This window comes from Sciurus vulgaris, assembly GCF_902686455.1.
Source record: "Sciurus vulgaris genome assembly, chromosome: 9".
Classification (NCBI taxonomy): Eukaryota; Metazoa; Chordata; class Mammalia; order Rodentia; family Sciuridae; genus Sciurus; species Sciurus vulgaris.
The window spans coordinates 110,497,190-110,513,396 of record NC_136469.1 but is presented as its reverse complement, the minus strand read 5'-3'; positions in this window follow the sequence as shown (position 1 = coordinate 110,513,396).

Here is a 16,207-nt window from a genome sequence, read left to right as displayed (position 1 = left end):
AACAACCAGGTTGTGTGGAATTTCCATAGTGATGGTGTGTATCTCTGATATAATCCTTTTCTTACAGATTTCATCCTTGTTGTATGTTTATAGGTTAAAATCCCAATTGCATATAGGAAAAGGTATTAATATGCCTGCAATTCTTAAAGAAAAGCTTCTCTAAGATCTCTTCCCTCCTTCATTTATTTTACGACTCAATCTCCTTAGACTTGATTTTTTCTTTGGTGCAGTTTTCTGGACTTAGCAATGTTTGCTTTTCTTCTCTGCGTGTTTCCTTCTCCCTTGTTTCCTCCGTCACAAATGCTACCTGTCCTGCCCTCCCTGTCTTGTCATGGGCCTCTGTTCAAACATTCCTGAAACACTACCATGGCTTCATTGTGCTGTGTATTTGAGAAGTAAGACTTCATTCTTATTTTGGTTTCTGCTTTCAAATCGTCGGATAGGTGAAACAGTATTATTATTTTCCTCGTATGCTCTCACAGATTTTAGAATGATTAACAGTTGCATACATTTCTTGTACCCCTCCTTGTATGGTGCGTATTTCATACATTGACTTGTTTAATCCTTTACACTTTTGCTGTAAGGGTCATACTGTTATTAACCTCATTTTATACCTGTCAGAACTAAGCAGAGCTTGTGTTCAATGCAGTTCCTCTCTGACCCTAAAGTCTCTGTTCCCAACTACCTCCATACATTATATACGCAATGCTACCCTCACAGTCTTGTGGTGATGCAATGTGAAAGTTTTTCAAAATCCCTAGGGTATTAGATATTCATCAAGAGAGGTTAGGTACTCTCTCCAGGACACACCTTGGTTGGATTTGAAATTCTTCTTAGCAATGTTGCTTTATTGTTCTGAAAGAAGATGGAAAAGCAAAATAAGTATTCAAGTGATTTTCTTTTGCTCTCCCATTTTTATCTCCAGGTGAGTGCTGTTGCAGCCTATAGTTTCAAAAAGTAAGTGGTCCCATGTTTGTGTCTGTTGCAATTAGACAAAATGAAGACCTTTGAGACTCCTGTTTTCCTAACACCGATCCTCCCCCTTCTTCTGTTTCTTACTCTCCTACTGCTTTCCTGTGCTTCTCTGTATTTAAACATCCCTTTGAGCATTCCAAGAAAAATACTGTTTCAGACTCATATTTTGGGTGTGCTGGGCAGGTTTTAAAGTCGCTCCCATTCAGTGCAGAATGGCTGATGGGGACTCACCAAAGCTGAGTCCTGACACTCTTGCCCAACAGCATCACTATTAGGGATACTTTTATTGAGTGCTTACTATGTGCCAGGTGTTGTTATAAACTATCCATGTTTATGTCACTAGTCAGTACTCAAAACAATCCAACAAGGAAGACAATGGTATCACCACTGTGTTACAGATTAAGAGCCTGGGACCCAGAGGTACAGTGACTTGCAAAATTCACCCAGGTAAGAGATGACGACAGGGCTTCATGTGTTTGTCAATTCATTTATGTCTCTGGACATTCTTAAACGGTAAAATTGATGGGTTTTAGTAAATGATTTCTAAGGTCCCTTTTTGTCCTAAAATCCATCAGTTCCTCTATTATAATGTTTTATTATTGTAATATTCTATTTTTTAAAAAAGGAAAACACCTGTTTTATCTCTGTTCATTTAGAAATGCCCTTTTTCTCTCTGGCTTTTTCTCTTCTGAGCTTCTTTAGCCCTAAATAGTATAAATTCACCCTCATGTTTCTTAATTTTATAAACAAAGCCCTGATGTCAGTGAAGCCTTGAGTAAAATTAATATTTTTATTTTCATTCCTCAACTCCAGCACCAAGTATAGCATCTGTGGAATTTTGAAAGATGTACATATTTTTATGATTATGCAGATATTGAATTGTATCATGCTTTGCTCATTGGGTTATGGATTCATGGAGGAGTTTATGCTGACAGTTGAGTTAGAAATAGGGCGACAATTAGATTTAATTTGCCAAAACTTAATTTTGAGCTCTCAAACTGTGTCCCATTTTTCATCTTGAGTTTAAGCTCCAAAAAGAAGCTCCATGCAGTGTTTTCTTTGCATTTGAGCATTTTGTACACCCTCCCATTTGGAAATCTCACTCCCTTTATTCGCTTCAACGTACAGAATCATCAATCTCCTCTGAGCACATGACCAGCTAACTTTCCACATTCTGAATATTTTCTAAGTTGTCAGGAGGTTTATGGAGGCAAAAGATGAAAGTAAAGAGTTTAGGGTGCTATTCAACTTGCTATTTATATTTTCCTAATTGCTAAATTTGAATATACTATTTAAAATCAAATTTTAAAAGTGGTACCAGGAAGACCTAACATGAATCAAGAGTTCATTTTCCTTAGAAAAAGAATTATGCATTTGTATGAATAATTAATATTCTGTAGTACTCTCATATATAATTTCATCTTCCTATTTTCTTCTCCCCTTTTGGTCGTCATTCACTGCCAATAAGAATTGTTAATTTTTAACTTGTGCTGGTTCAGCATCTTTTATTTCTACTGGCTAGTTTTTATGAACTGGCAACTTTTAAATAAAATTCATATTTGACTTTATTAAACCCTCACTGCCCACAAAGTCTGTTTGCCTGTTCCTTACTTTCACAGATCAGAGTATTAATGAATAAGCACAAAATGTCAGAATGCAATTTTCTTTGTAGTTCCAAAAGGTGACATTTTCTTAGGTAATTATTTCAAAATGAGTGTACAGAGTCACACAAAATCTTTCCTCCTTGTCTTTTGGGTGATCTGTTTATAGTGCTCACTCTTAACTCTTCACTGGATCTGACCTACCTAACCAGGCTATTCAGATAGGAGGTTATTAGCTGCTTCACTTATTATTTCATTTAAATATTAGTTTCACTAAAGACTTGTACCTAAATTTGTTCAACCCATTTGAGGTAAGTAATTCTTTAAATCCAGAGATTATAAAAAGCAAGAGATAACTATTGAATGAGAGATAGGATGTCAAGTTGTTTTCACCAATTTACTCCAAATCCATAAAATATGATGCCATTAAAAAGAAACTATTGTGATCTTGATGAATAATGAGAATGGGAAGAAAGGGTGGAGTGAGGGAGAGAAGAGGGAAAGCAGGAAAGAATGAAGAAAAAAATCAATAGTGGGAAATAAAACATACTAGGAACAGAGTCTCTGACTCTTGGAAAAGAGGTTTTGTTCTTTGTCCAGTGGCAATATGAAGAGAGGGCAGCCAGTGGCTCCAGGACAAGCCAGAGCCTGTCATGTGATGGAGGGAGTTTTCATCTCTTCAACACAGATGGTCTCAACGGCAAATGGGCAAATCGATGACAGTCTTATGATTATTTTCCCAACTCTAGCCTAGACTAGACATATTCTATTTTTACCAACTAATCTGATTTTTTTCTTTATACTTCTGTTTATACCCCTAATGTCATAATATGACTATGAATCCATATGCAAATGAGGTTTCCAGGGATAGATAAGATGACCTGCACTCCCACACACAACCAAACACACAGAATATCTCCCTCGATTTAGTCAGCTTTTTCACTGCTGTGACCCAAAGACTTAATAAGAACAATTTTAGAGGAGAAAAAGTTTATTTGAGTCTCATGGCTTCAGAAGTCCCAGTCAATAGACAAGGAGCTCCATTGCTCTGGGCCCAAGATGAGGCAGAGCATCATGGTGGAAGGAAACAGTAGAGAAAAGCAGTTCAGGACAGGGCACCAGAAAACAGAGAGAGTCTCCTCGCACCAAGGACAAAATATACACCCCAAAGTCAGGCCTCAATGACTCACCTCCTTCAGCCACACCCTACCCGTCTAAGTTACCAACCACTTAAACCCTATCAGGGGATTACTGCACTAATTAGGTAAAGACGTAACTTAATTATTTCACCTATGAAATTTCTTGCATTGTCTCACTCATTAACTTTTTTGGGACTCATCATATGTAAATGATAACATCTTCTCCCAATTTTATAATAGAATTACTAAAATTATTAAGGGGACTTGAGGATTACCTGTGCAGACTCTTCACTTCATAAACATATTCCAAAGAAATTAAATGATTTGCACAAGGTCACAGAATAATCGCACTCATTTGTGTGTAGAATTGCACAACAGACAATACACCAGAGTGGGATGCATGAGAGCTTGGAGTCATAAAAAAACACAAATATCCAGCTACAAGCCTTTTTATGGAAAAAGAGAAGTTGAAGAACATGAAGAGCAGAAGAGTGATACATTGAGAGTAAGTCACTAAATAGTTATTCAAGCAAATTCTGAGTCAAAATTTTATGTTCACATCTCATTCAATAGGTAAGAATTCTGTATGGTAGATTTTCTCCCAATTGTTAACCAAGGGCACAGGGTTCTGAAGGAATAAATATTTTGCCATGCTCATAAATCCAGTTTTTAAATTCATGTCTTTCTCAATTGACACCCTTATTTATAGATTTCATAAAATCTTTAGAACTTACAGCATTGACAATAATATGTGTGTATGCGGTGCTTATATTTTCTCACAATTCTTTGTCATCCACTAGTTATTTATTTGGAGCATATTTATTGAGAATTTACTACTGGAAGCCTCTAAACTGTGGAGGGTAGATATAAAGACCTTCTGTTCCTGGGAACTTACCATCTGGTACTGTTATTCAGGGAAGGGTGGCAATGTGTCATAAGAGAGGTGTGACACAGTAATTCAAAGGTGGAACTATAGTAGTCAAGGTTTTTTCTTAAATTCTCAGAGGTTTTCATGGGAGACATGACCACATTTTTTCCCCTATCTTGATCATGATCCACTGGACAAAATGATGCTCCATGAGGTGGAAATTGTGGGAATAAATGAACAGGAACGGGAAGCAGAAAGCATGTACGAGGAACTTTGGGGAGTACCATCTGAACAAAATGTTTACGTTGTGAAAAAGTGCACTACAAAGCAGTTCTGGAGGGAGACCTTTGTGACCACGGTGAGAATTTTAGCATTAGGTAGTTGCATGGAAAGTTGTTAAGAAGTAGCACTATTGAATGATCAGAAATGGTTTTATATCCTTTTATTGTAACATATAACTGTTGTGTAATACAACCAGTTACTCTGTTTTTGAGCCAATATTTCCTCATATATAAAATGTCAAGAACACAAGCAAAATAGGTGTTGGCGAGGATGTGGGGAAAAAGGTACACTCATACATTGCTGGTGGGGCTGCAAATTGGTGCAGCCACTCTGGAAAGCAGTGTGGAGATTCCTTAGAAAACTTGGAATGGAACCACCATTTGACCCAGCTATCCCACTCCTTGGCCTATACCCAAATGACTTAAAATCAGCATACTACAGGGATACAGCCACATCGATGTTCATAGCTGCTCAATTCACAATAGCCAGATTGTGGAACCAACTTAGATGTTCTTCAATTGATGAATGGATAAAGAAACTGTGGTATATATATACAATGGAATATTACTCAGCCATAAAGAATGATAAAATTATGGCATTTGCAGCAAATGGATGAAATTGGAGAATATCATGCTAAGTGAGATAAGCCAATCTCAAAAAACCAAAGGTCGAATGATATCGCTGATAAGTGGATGAGGACACATAAAGGGGGGAGGGAAGGGTTAGAGTTAGGGTTAGGGGGGCAAGAATGGAGGAAGGAAGGACTGTATGGAGGGAAAAGAGGGGTGGGGGGAAGGGAAAAAATAACAGAATGAATCAAATGACATTGCCCTGTGTGAGTTTATGATTACACAAATGGTATGCCTTTATGTCATGCACAAACAGAGAAACAACATGTATCCCATTTGTTTACAAAAAAAAAAAAAAATAGAGAACAAACTGGAGAAAAGTATTAAAACCACAGTTGCTATGGGATGAATTATGTCCCCCCAAAAGAAAAAAAAAAAAAAAAAACTATATCTTTGGGCACCATATAATGTTAAATAATAATCTTCAAGGACATTGATTTCAAAATCATCATGATATTTTATTTTAAAAATATTTATCATGTGCCAGGTGATAAATGATGCATTAGTTCATAGAAAAAAATAAATATAAAATAAAATGTCAAGTAAAACACCTATATGTGTTACTTATTTCTTAATAATGCTATGTAAGAAACTTCCCACGATGCAGTAAGTTGCAATCATAAGCGACTGTTCTCATGCTCACCATGTGTAAATGGACTGTGTACCAACTTATTTAGCATGGGCTGAGGTTTCCAATTGGATTCAGCTCCACCCCATCTGTACTTTTTCTGGATCCCAGATTGAATGGGGACAGTTGTTACCAGTGGGTTAGCATCTCTGGGAAATAGACAAAGCCCTTGGGATCTGCATCTATGGAACTGAGAAGAAAAGAGAATTGGGCAGGAGAAAGAGTTGAGTGCTATGCAACAAAAGTCCCAGCTAATTTCACTGTATGTTCTCGAGCTATTATCTTGCATCAAAGCAGCATACCTGCAGCACATCAACATCATTTCATGTCCTCGAAATGTCAAGATATTTTTATGTCTTTCTAAATATAAAGTTAACAATATAAATAACCGAAGGTCCCTCTCAGGAAAGGACTGGGGAAAGAATTACAATGCATTTTTGAGATGTGGTTGTACCGTCCTTCCTCCCTGAGGCCTGGCTAGTTGCATATTTTGGTACTCGGCACAAGAATCTGGCACTGGTCTGGAACCAAGGAAAAAGATGCTATTATACTTCCAGGGCCATTTCTCTTTGCCTTCTAATCTACCCTCAAAGATTGCTTAAGCAGTATAATTGATATCTTCCTATTTTTCTCTAATGAAAACCTTGTTCTATTAACTACCTCCATAATTCTCAGTGGATTATGTCTCCTTGATAGTCTGTTCCATCCTGTTACTTGTTTTGATAATTGAACTAATTTTTCTTCTGAAAAATATGCACTTATACCTGCCCTATTTTGTTTGGTGAGCTCTTTAACATTTGTTGTTACTACTATGCTGGTTGGGTAATGGTTTCTTTCACCATGAACCCTGACCTACAAAAGAGAGATACCATTGAAATCAGTGGTGCTTATAACCCAGAACATTCTTTTTGCTTATAGAAATATCATGTCATCTTGGTTGTCCCCTTGTCTCTGGTGGGTTTTCTGGCCTAATATGTCAGTTATTAGCTCACATTATTAGTCAGTTTTCTGTTACTGAAACAAAAATATCAGAGACAATCAGCTTATACAGAGAAAAGGTTCATTTTGTATTACAGTTTTGGATACTTCAGTCTATGATCAGTTTACTCTGATGCTTTGAGCCTGTGCTGAGGTGGCACATTAAGGTGGGAATGTTAGCAGAGCAAAACCTTTCATCTCATGGTGAGGAAGGAAAAGAGGGGAAGGGGCCATTGTCCCTCAATCTCCTTTGAGGAAACAATCCAAATGACCCTTTTACTAGAACTTTTACTAGGCCCTACATGATCAAGATTCTACCACCTTCCATGAACAACATTCTGGAGGCCAAACTATAACATATGAGCCTTTAGGGCAAGGTCAACACCAAACTATAGCAACCACTTTAACGTGCATACTTTCCTAAGCCTTTTATTTTTTATTCTATCACCAGTTTTTTTTTCAATTCTAGAGCCTTACCTTATCTAGGAAAATCCAATACTTCTTTTTTTATTCTTCTAAGAACTACCTTTCAGCACGACTGCATTAATTCTAAATGCATTCCTTATGAAGGTTTTAGATCTTATACCATAAGAGAGTGATCCCATGTTGATATACTTTGTTTTGTGTAAGAATTTTAGTTTTTCTTAGTGTTTACCTACTTTTATAATACTGGACCTCATCAACCTTCTTATCTCTTTTCATCAAGAGATAAGAATCCTTTTAGTTCTTAATAGTCTATTAATAACAATAGCTTTTTATTATCTTTGCTCAAGAGCACAGGTTGAACTTAGCAATAGTCACCCAGTACCATTTTTTTTTTATTTCCTCAACTCCTCAAAACGATGATTGGGCCAGTTACTCTATTTCCTTTCCTTATTGCAATGTTCCAGTTCATTTCCAAAAAGATTTAACACTTCTTCCAAAATTCTATTTTAGTTTCTTGGACTGCTCCCGGTTAGAACTATTATGGATTGGGTTCTCTTAGAGACCATCTCTGAGATGAAGATAGGGGACAGGAAGAAAGACTGGACAAAGAGAGAAGAAGAACTGCAAAGCACTCCCAACGAAAGTCTTAGGTGACTCTATGAGACACTCTGTAACTCTGAAACTGGTCCATGCGGGGTGGTAGAACTGGGCCCTCTATGCTCCTGTGTTGATCAATGATTGCATATGCACAGCCCCATGGAAGAAGCATGACGTTGACTAGGTAATCTTCTCCAGCTGAGACAATTCTGAGAGAGGCTGAGAGCTGAGATGCATCTTCTATCATTGTTCCCATGACCTTGGAGGATGCCACTTCTGATGACATTTCTGGTGTAATATCTAGAATCATATCAAGGCATCACCTCAGTCACTGTCTTCATCTCTTTAACTCTGGTTCAGAAATAATCACATTGTTGTCTGAACTTCTTGATTCCCACTTCACTGTGAGAGCTCTAGGAATGGTCACTGATGACCTGATACCTTCCCAGTGGCTATGGTAGCCAAAAAAGAAAAAAGAAAGATAGAAAAGAACCACCCTCCACTCCACCAGATAACAAATCTGGCAGAATTCTGTCCTTGAACTTGACCCGTACAGAGGCCCTTCTGTCTTCTAGGAAAGAGAGTGCACAATAGGGAAAAAATCTGGTTCCATGTAGAGAAGGGAATGTGTCTCTTCCATTTGCAACATTTCATTGCCATTTTTTGTATACGCATATTTCCCTCTAAAGTGTAAAATTCTTAAACAGAGACTTATTCATATCTATATTCCCACAAGCTTTTATAGATTTGTGGTATGTAATATGCTAATTTCCCTCTCCCTTCTCTTTCAAGGTGATGGTTGCCCATGGGGAGAACTTCCAGTAATACCATAAGAGTCCAAGCAGTAGTTGACAGTGAGAACGGGAAAAGATGATAAAGATGCCACAGGGTTGATTTGTCAGTATCTTATCATAGATCCTGTGATGGTGTAGGCAAGGCTAGTGAGCAGCTGTGGCATTGTTAAGGATACAGAGGGCCTGGGGAGACAGGATGAGGGCTGAGAGGAAATGATTATTTTTGGACATTAGACTTGCTCGAGAGCCAATAGTGTGTAGAAATCTCTCGTAAATATGGGACCGAGCCTTGGAAGGCGGATGTAATAGCCCTGGAAACAGAAAGGCAGAAGTTATCTGGGGGATGCTTATGATGTAGGCATTGGAGTGAGTTGTTAAAATATCCTGTGGAGAAGGTAGGAAGAAGAGGGCAGCAAGCAGAAAAGAGTGAGGAGATGAGAGTAAAGCAGGTGAGACAAGTATGGCAGATGCTTACTATTGATATCTGCTTAAGAAGGATAAGGCAATAGAGGCAGCCTGAAGAGAACAGGAAGGTGAGCCGTGAGCAGTGAGCTCAGCAGTTCTTCATCATCATCCCACTAACAACTTTTTTTGAGTGTCTGCTTTATTCCAAGCATTATAATAGGCACTCTGGAAAGCAGTGTGGAGAATCCTCAAAAAACTTGGAATGGACCCACCTTTTGACCCAGTTATCCTACTCCTTGGTTTATACCCAAAGGACTTAAAATTAGCATACTACAGTAAAGCAGCCACATCAATGTTTATAGCAGCTCAATTCATAATAGCTAGATTGTGAAACCAACCTAGATGCCCTTCAACAGAAGAATGGATAAGGAAACTGTGGTATATAGATACAATGGAATATTATTCAGCCATAAAGAAGAATCATATTATGGCATTTGCAGGTAAATGGATGGAGTTGGAGAATATCATGCTAAGTGAAATAAGCCAATCCCACAAAACCAAAGGCCGAATGATTTCCCTGATAAAGTGGATGGTGATATATAATGGGGATGGGGAGTGCGGGGTGAGAGAAGAATGGAGAAACTTTAGACTACATAGAAGGAAATGAGAGGGTGGGGGACATGAAAAATGGTGGCATGAGACAGACATCATTACCCTATGTACATGTATGATTACAGGACTGGTGTGAATCTACATCATGCATAACCATAGAAACGAAATGAGGTACCTCATTTGTGTACAATGAATCAAAATGCAGCCTGTAAAAAATAGAAAAAATAAATAATTAAATTTAAAAAATAATAGGAACATTAGGCTACAATATCAGCAAGGTGGATACAGTTTTAATTTGTTGATGAAATGAACATGTCATTGAGGAAGCAGTTTCATTAAAGTGTTGGGAACCAAAAAGAGCCTCACAGACAACTGTTTAATCTAGAGAGGGAAAGTGTCTGGATTCCTATCTTTTCTCAGTTACATTCTGCTACTTCCTTTCCTTTCATAGATGCTTATGTATTTAGTAGATGAAGAAGTAGATTAGAGAAATAATCTTGTTGAAATCATAATGTGAGTTAGTAACAAAGCTAGGAAAAGATTCTATTTTTTCACAGTGTTTTTACTATGCAAGACTGAATGTTTATTGGATTTTGAGACTATTTTACTTTGTAAGTGCAATGTCCCCTAAAGGTTCAAATGAAGGCTTGGTTGTCAATGAAACAATGTTTAGAGGTGGGGTTTTTGGGAATTGATTGGATGGATTGATTGGATGGATTGATTGGATTTTGAGTGCTCTGATCTCAAAAAGATATTAAACTATTGATGGGTTCAGGGATCATTGAGAGCTGATGAAGTGACTAGCTCTGCTCTGCCACATGCTCTCCACCATGAGGTTCTGCCTCACCATAGGCTCATGACAATGGGGCCAAGCAAACATGGACTGAAACCTCAGTATCCATGATTCAAGACAAATCTTTGCTCCTTTAAGCTGCTTTTCTTAGGCGCTTTGCTACAGCAACTTGAGAATGGTTAATACAGAGACAGTTTTTTATGCTTTACAAATAGAGAGGTAGTATTTTTATCAGGGTATCATCATTGTTTCTTTGTTTTTTTTTTTTTTGTTTTTTTTTGTTTTTTTTCTGCAAACAAAGCATAAGAAAATACTACCCATTCATTGTGCTAGGCACTTGGATTCAGAGATGAGTAAAGCAAAATAGTTCCTACATTCGCTGAGCATTCAGTGAAGAATGTGCAAAAAGGAAAAAAAAAAGTTAATAATAGCACAAATAAAAAAGAAACCATGCTAAGACCCATAAAGGAAAAACAGAAATTGCTGTTTGTTCTTTATTTTTTTATAAGGTAATATAAATATCTGCTAACCCATACTTACTTTTTCTCAGTGAAGCACTTTAGAAAATTTTACTTTCTGGATCCTTTGGCACATTACTTTTAAGACATTTGATTTACCTACTGGCTATTTACCCTGAGGTCCGTAAAGCCATATAGAATTCTTCCTCTTTTTGTAAGCTTTTTATCATGTGAGTGCAAACTAATAATAGACCTAGTTTTCCAAACACCTCCCATTGGTTCAGAATAACTAAACTTTGCATTGCTACTAATCAATTATTGATTAAACCCAGGTAGCCTGAGTTATTTATTCATGTATGCAAATCTAACTTCTTAATTGCCAGTGACTCTCTGGGTACTAGAAAATATCAAAACCATGTCTCACTTTGCTCTGGAAAACCTGCTAGCCTTGGGAATATCATAATAAAATATGAATTCCATAAAAATATATTTCCCAAAGAAATTAAATATGCCCTACAGGGGTACGCATTAACACAAGAAACAAAATAATTAGATTCAAGGAGATCTATTTCTACAAGTGCATTACTTCTTGATGAATATATGCTGAATATAATTTCATAGTATGTGACTGACTCAGAGTCATTTTTCTAGTACCCGCCCCATATACAGCTGGAATGCACTGAGTCCTTAAAGAGGAAATCTAGAAAGGAGGTTATTTGTAGCTTCCAAAATAATCTGTTGAATCTTTGGTTTTGTTTCCTTTTCCAAAGCTCTCTCTGTTCACTCTTTTCTTTTGTTCTGAGAAAGGAGATAAACATGAAGAAATAAAGTGACTATTCCAGGGTTAAGTTCCAGTTTTTTTTCTTTCCCTGGTTTTCACAACATAACTTGAATTATTATGTAACTTGAATTAATACTAGAACCATTTACTAGATTTGAAGATACCCAACTGGTTAAAAGCCATTCTCTAGCAAATGTTATCTCCCTCTCTCCTCGGAAAGTAGTCATTGTCATCTTCCACTGTTTTCTGGGGGAATGTGCTTTTTGCATCCTTAAAGTTAACTGGGAAAAGGAACTAAAAATGAGTCATGAAACTTTCTAATCAGTAACCTAAAGATAACAACAGCCAGTGCATCAGAAAAGCAGACCACCCCAAAACTGTACCTATCTGGTGCCCACCTACCACATATGCCTCTCCCCAGATCCCTGTACAGATTGCTATGCTAGGGCCTGAAACCCCTGAGTGAGATGGACTTTTTCAAGATAAAAGCCCCTGTCTTCCAACTTTCTGGCTTATTGCCAGTGAAGCTCTTCCCTCACCTGTCACTTGTCTCTCAAGCCATTGACTTCCTCAGGTAACTGCAGCAACAGATCTTTCATGGTTATAGATTTTTGGTATATTTATTAGCTCTCTTCTTCAGGAAACACCTCCCTGGCCCCTTTCTTGCATACAAATCCACTTCCCATATGCTAACTACTTTGTGGGAGTTAGTAAAAGAGATTATGGTTGATACACTGGTAACTCACACTGGATTTCTGCGGAGAGTCTCTTCCCTTTGGCAAGGGTGATCATCCACTCACCCGGTCACTGATGCTTGAGGGTTATAGTGGGAAGGGTCAAAAGCATTAGTGACCTTGTACCCTTTTGGGAAAAACAAAACAAACAATTCCCAAGAAAGGCAATTCCTAGTTATTGGCTGAAGATATTAACAACCACGAGGTGGCAGTAGAAGTGATGAATGTTGTCATTTAAGCTAAATAAACATAAGGTTAATCCCGAAAATCCATTTTACCTGGTCAAGTCCTTAGAGATATGAGACTAGGGTCTCTTCCCATAGGAATAGAGCCCCTTTCTGTGGACAATGAAAGGAACATATTGGAATATAAAATTTTGAACCCTTAGGACCAAAGGTCCCATCCTGCTCCTTGTTTCCATCATTGACTTGCAATAAGGACCCTCGCCAGGCTAATTGGTTGAAAGAATAATGTGCCAACTCTAGACTAATATTTTCTATTCAACAATTTTATTCCTGACAATGATGCTAATGTACATCATCTTGTGAGTGATGAGTGATTCATCAGATGCCTCAGAGCATCCAGTTTTTGTCTGAGAGGCTGACATCACTCCATTCACCGGGATCCTTATAATTGGCGCTCTTGATCCACCTCTGTCATCCTAACGATGCTGAAATTTCTCTAACGATTAGGTTTGCCTAGATTTTGGATATGCATAGAGAGCCACGGGTTTTAAGAAGTATTATATTCATGGATTTTTTGCTTAGTAGATTATGTCATGGGAAATTTGTAAAAATGGCTCAAGAATCTGGTGTCCCACATTGAGCACTAACACTCCAGTGCGGCCGAGGGCTATCTTATGATGAAGGGTTTTTGGAAAGTAGAAAGGGAAGTGAATACTTTCAGAGAATGAACGCACAAGCTCGTAGGGTGACTTGATCCATTCTGTTCTGAGGGGAATGTACTAAATGATTACTTATGGGAATAGAACAGAGGTCAAAAGAATTTAATTGCAGGTTGCACTGAGTTACTTTGAATACTCGATTAAAGCATCGAACACGTTAGGTCTTGCTTGAATGGCACTCAAAAGATCATACTTTTTCTTTATCCCTTATATATATGTACAATGGAATATTACTCAGCCATAAAGAATGATAAAATTATGGCATTTGCAGGCAAATGGATGAAATTGGAGAATATCATGCTAAGTGAGATAAGCCAATTTCAAAAAACCAAAGGAAGAATGATCTCGCTGATAAGTGGATGATGACACATAATGGGGGGTGGGAGGGGTTAGTGTTAGGGTTAGGGTTAGGTTTAGGGTTAGGGTTAGGAAGGGTGGCAAGAAAGGAGGAAGGAAGGACTGTATAGAGGGAAAAGAGGGGTGGGAAGGGTTGGGGGGAAGGGAAAAGATAACAGAATGAATCAAACAACATTACCCTATGTAAATTTATGATTACACAAATGGTATGCCTTTACTCCATGTACAAACAGAGAAACAACATGTATCCCATTTGTTTACAATAAAAAAATCATACTTTTGAGCTACTGACTTAAACAGAGGCAGGGTAGTGATACACAAGCACATGCACACACACACACACACACACACACACACACATAAGTAAAAGTCTTTTAAATTCTGCCTCTTTCTTAATTAATATGCAGTTGTAATCCATTTTTCATTATTATAAAGGAAAATTTTCATTTTGACTTTAAGAGGTAGTATTACAATTATACATTGATTAATCTGACAAAATAAATATTTTTCTTCAATTTTAGGGTTTAGTTTAGAAAGTTTCAATGGGGAAGAAAAAATTTTTTTTCTATTTTTTTTATTACTCCTGTCACAGATATGTCAATGCTTGCAATATTTAATCAAGGCATTCCACAAGTATTTATTGAGTGTTAACTCTACATTCAATCCTTTTCTAGATGTTGGGGATTTTAGCAGTGAACAAAACAGATAATATTTCTTGCCTTTGGGGAACATACATTTTAGTAGAATCATTTACTTGTCATGTCCTTTTGAGATTTAAAGAGCTTTCCCTTCCTGTTCCTTTCTATCTATAATAATTCCTGTGGGGGTAATTGGGACAGGCATTATTAACAACATGTTTAACAAATGAAGAAAATAAAGCTTAAGTGATTTTCTCTAATAGTATAACTTCCAGAAAATACTGAATTTCTCACTAATTCTAAATAATTTAAAATTGTGAACTATTTCTAAATAATATGAAGTGTTCTTCTTTCTCCCTTAAAATCTTAAAGTTCAATGCTTTTAAGTACACATTAGAAGTAGAGTGTGATACAGGGCAATAAATTGTTCACATTTAATCTTGGTATAGGCTCTCTCTCAGAAATGATCACACTAAAGTAGATGATGAGTATTTGTCCTTATGTATAAGATGGTGAATTTTGTCATTCATGACTATGATTTATCCTATTAATATGCATGATTAAGTGATTCTACCTGGTCAGTCAAAGTTCCATGAGTACCCACCTGAACATAGCAAATCATGGTGAACTGACTGTCTATTTGACTGAATTATATGCGTCCAAAGATTAATTGTGGTTTATCCTTGGCCTCAAGGACTTAATTATCTAATGAAAAAAATTGCATAACTAATAAGTACAATGATATAATCTGTGCCTGTTTTCTAGAGGAAACTACACAAAAGTAGAAATTTTATGTCTGCGATTCGAATCAGTCTCAGTGCCTAAAGGTGTGGAACAAAATAGTCACTCAGTGAACACTCATTAAATAGTAAATGGATGCAGCATGGGCTATGATAGAGAGGCATAGCTTGTTAGGTTTAGAACGGTTTGGAAACAGCAACTGGGGAAGAGCATGGATCCAAGGCAATAACTATTGTTTTGAGTTTACCAGGTGAATGGGAATACAGATAGGGTAGCATTTTCATATCAGGTAGGTGGAAAATAGAGTTTCATTGCTTTTATGGTGATAATATGACAAGGGTAATCTTCTTATGTAGATCACTGGATAGAAAATCTTAGAAATTATTTTTAGGCACATATGTATTACTGCAATTGACATTCACTGTTTACTCTTTTTCTACAGTTTAGGTGAATATATATGTATTCCTAAAAAACATGTTTTTACTTTGTTTCTAACTTCATTAAAAAGATTTCATATTTTGAACTCAGTTCACTAAGTTGAAAACTTATGAATAGTTTTGCCAAATTCCTTTATGTCACTATACCATGGATACCTTATCTCTCTTCCACTCATGCACATGGGGTTGTTTTGGAGCATCTGCTGCTGTGATCTGAGCAACTATGAAAATTATTACACACATCTCCTGTTTCATGAGCACACGAGTTTCTTTTGAGTATATGCTAAGAAGCGGAATGTTGCCAGTGCAATACAGAGGCACTCCCCCACATTCACCTTCTCCAGGGACTTGTTATTGCTGACCTTTGAAATTCTTGCCAATAAAACAGGAATAAAATGCTATCTAATTTTTTCTTGATTTACATTTCCCT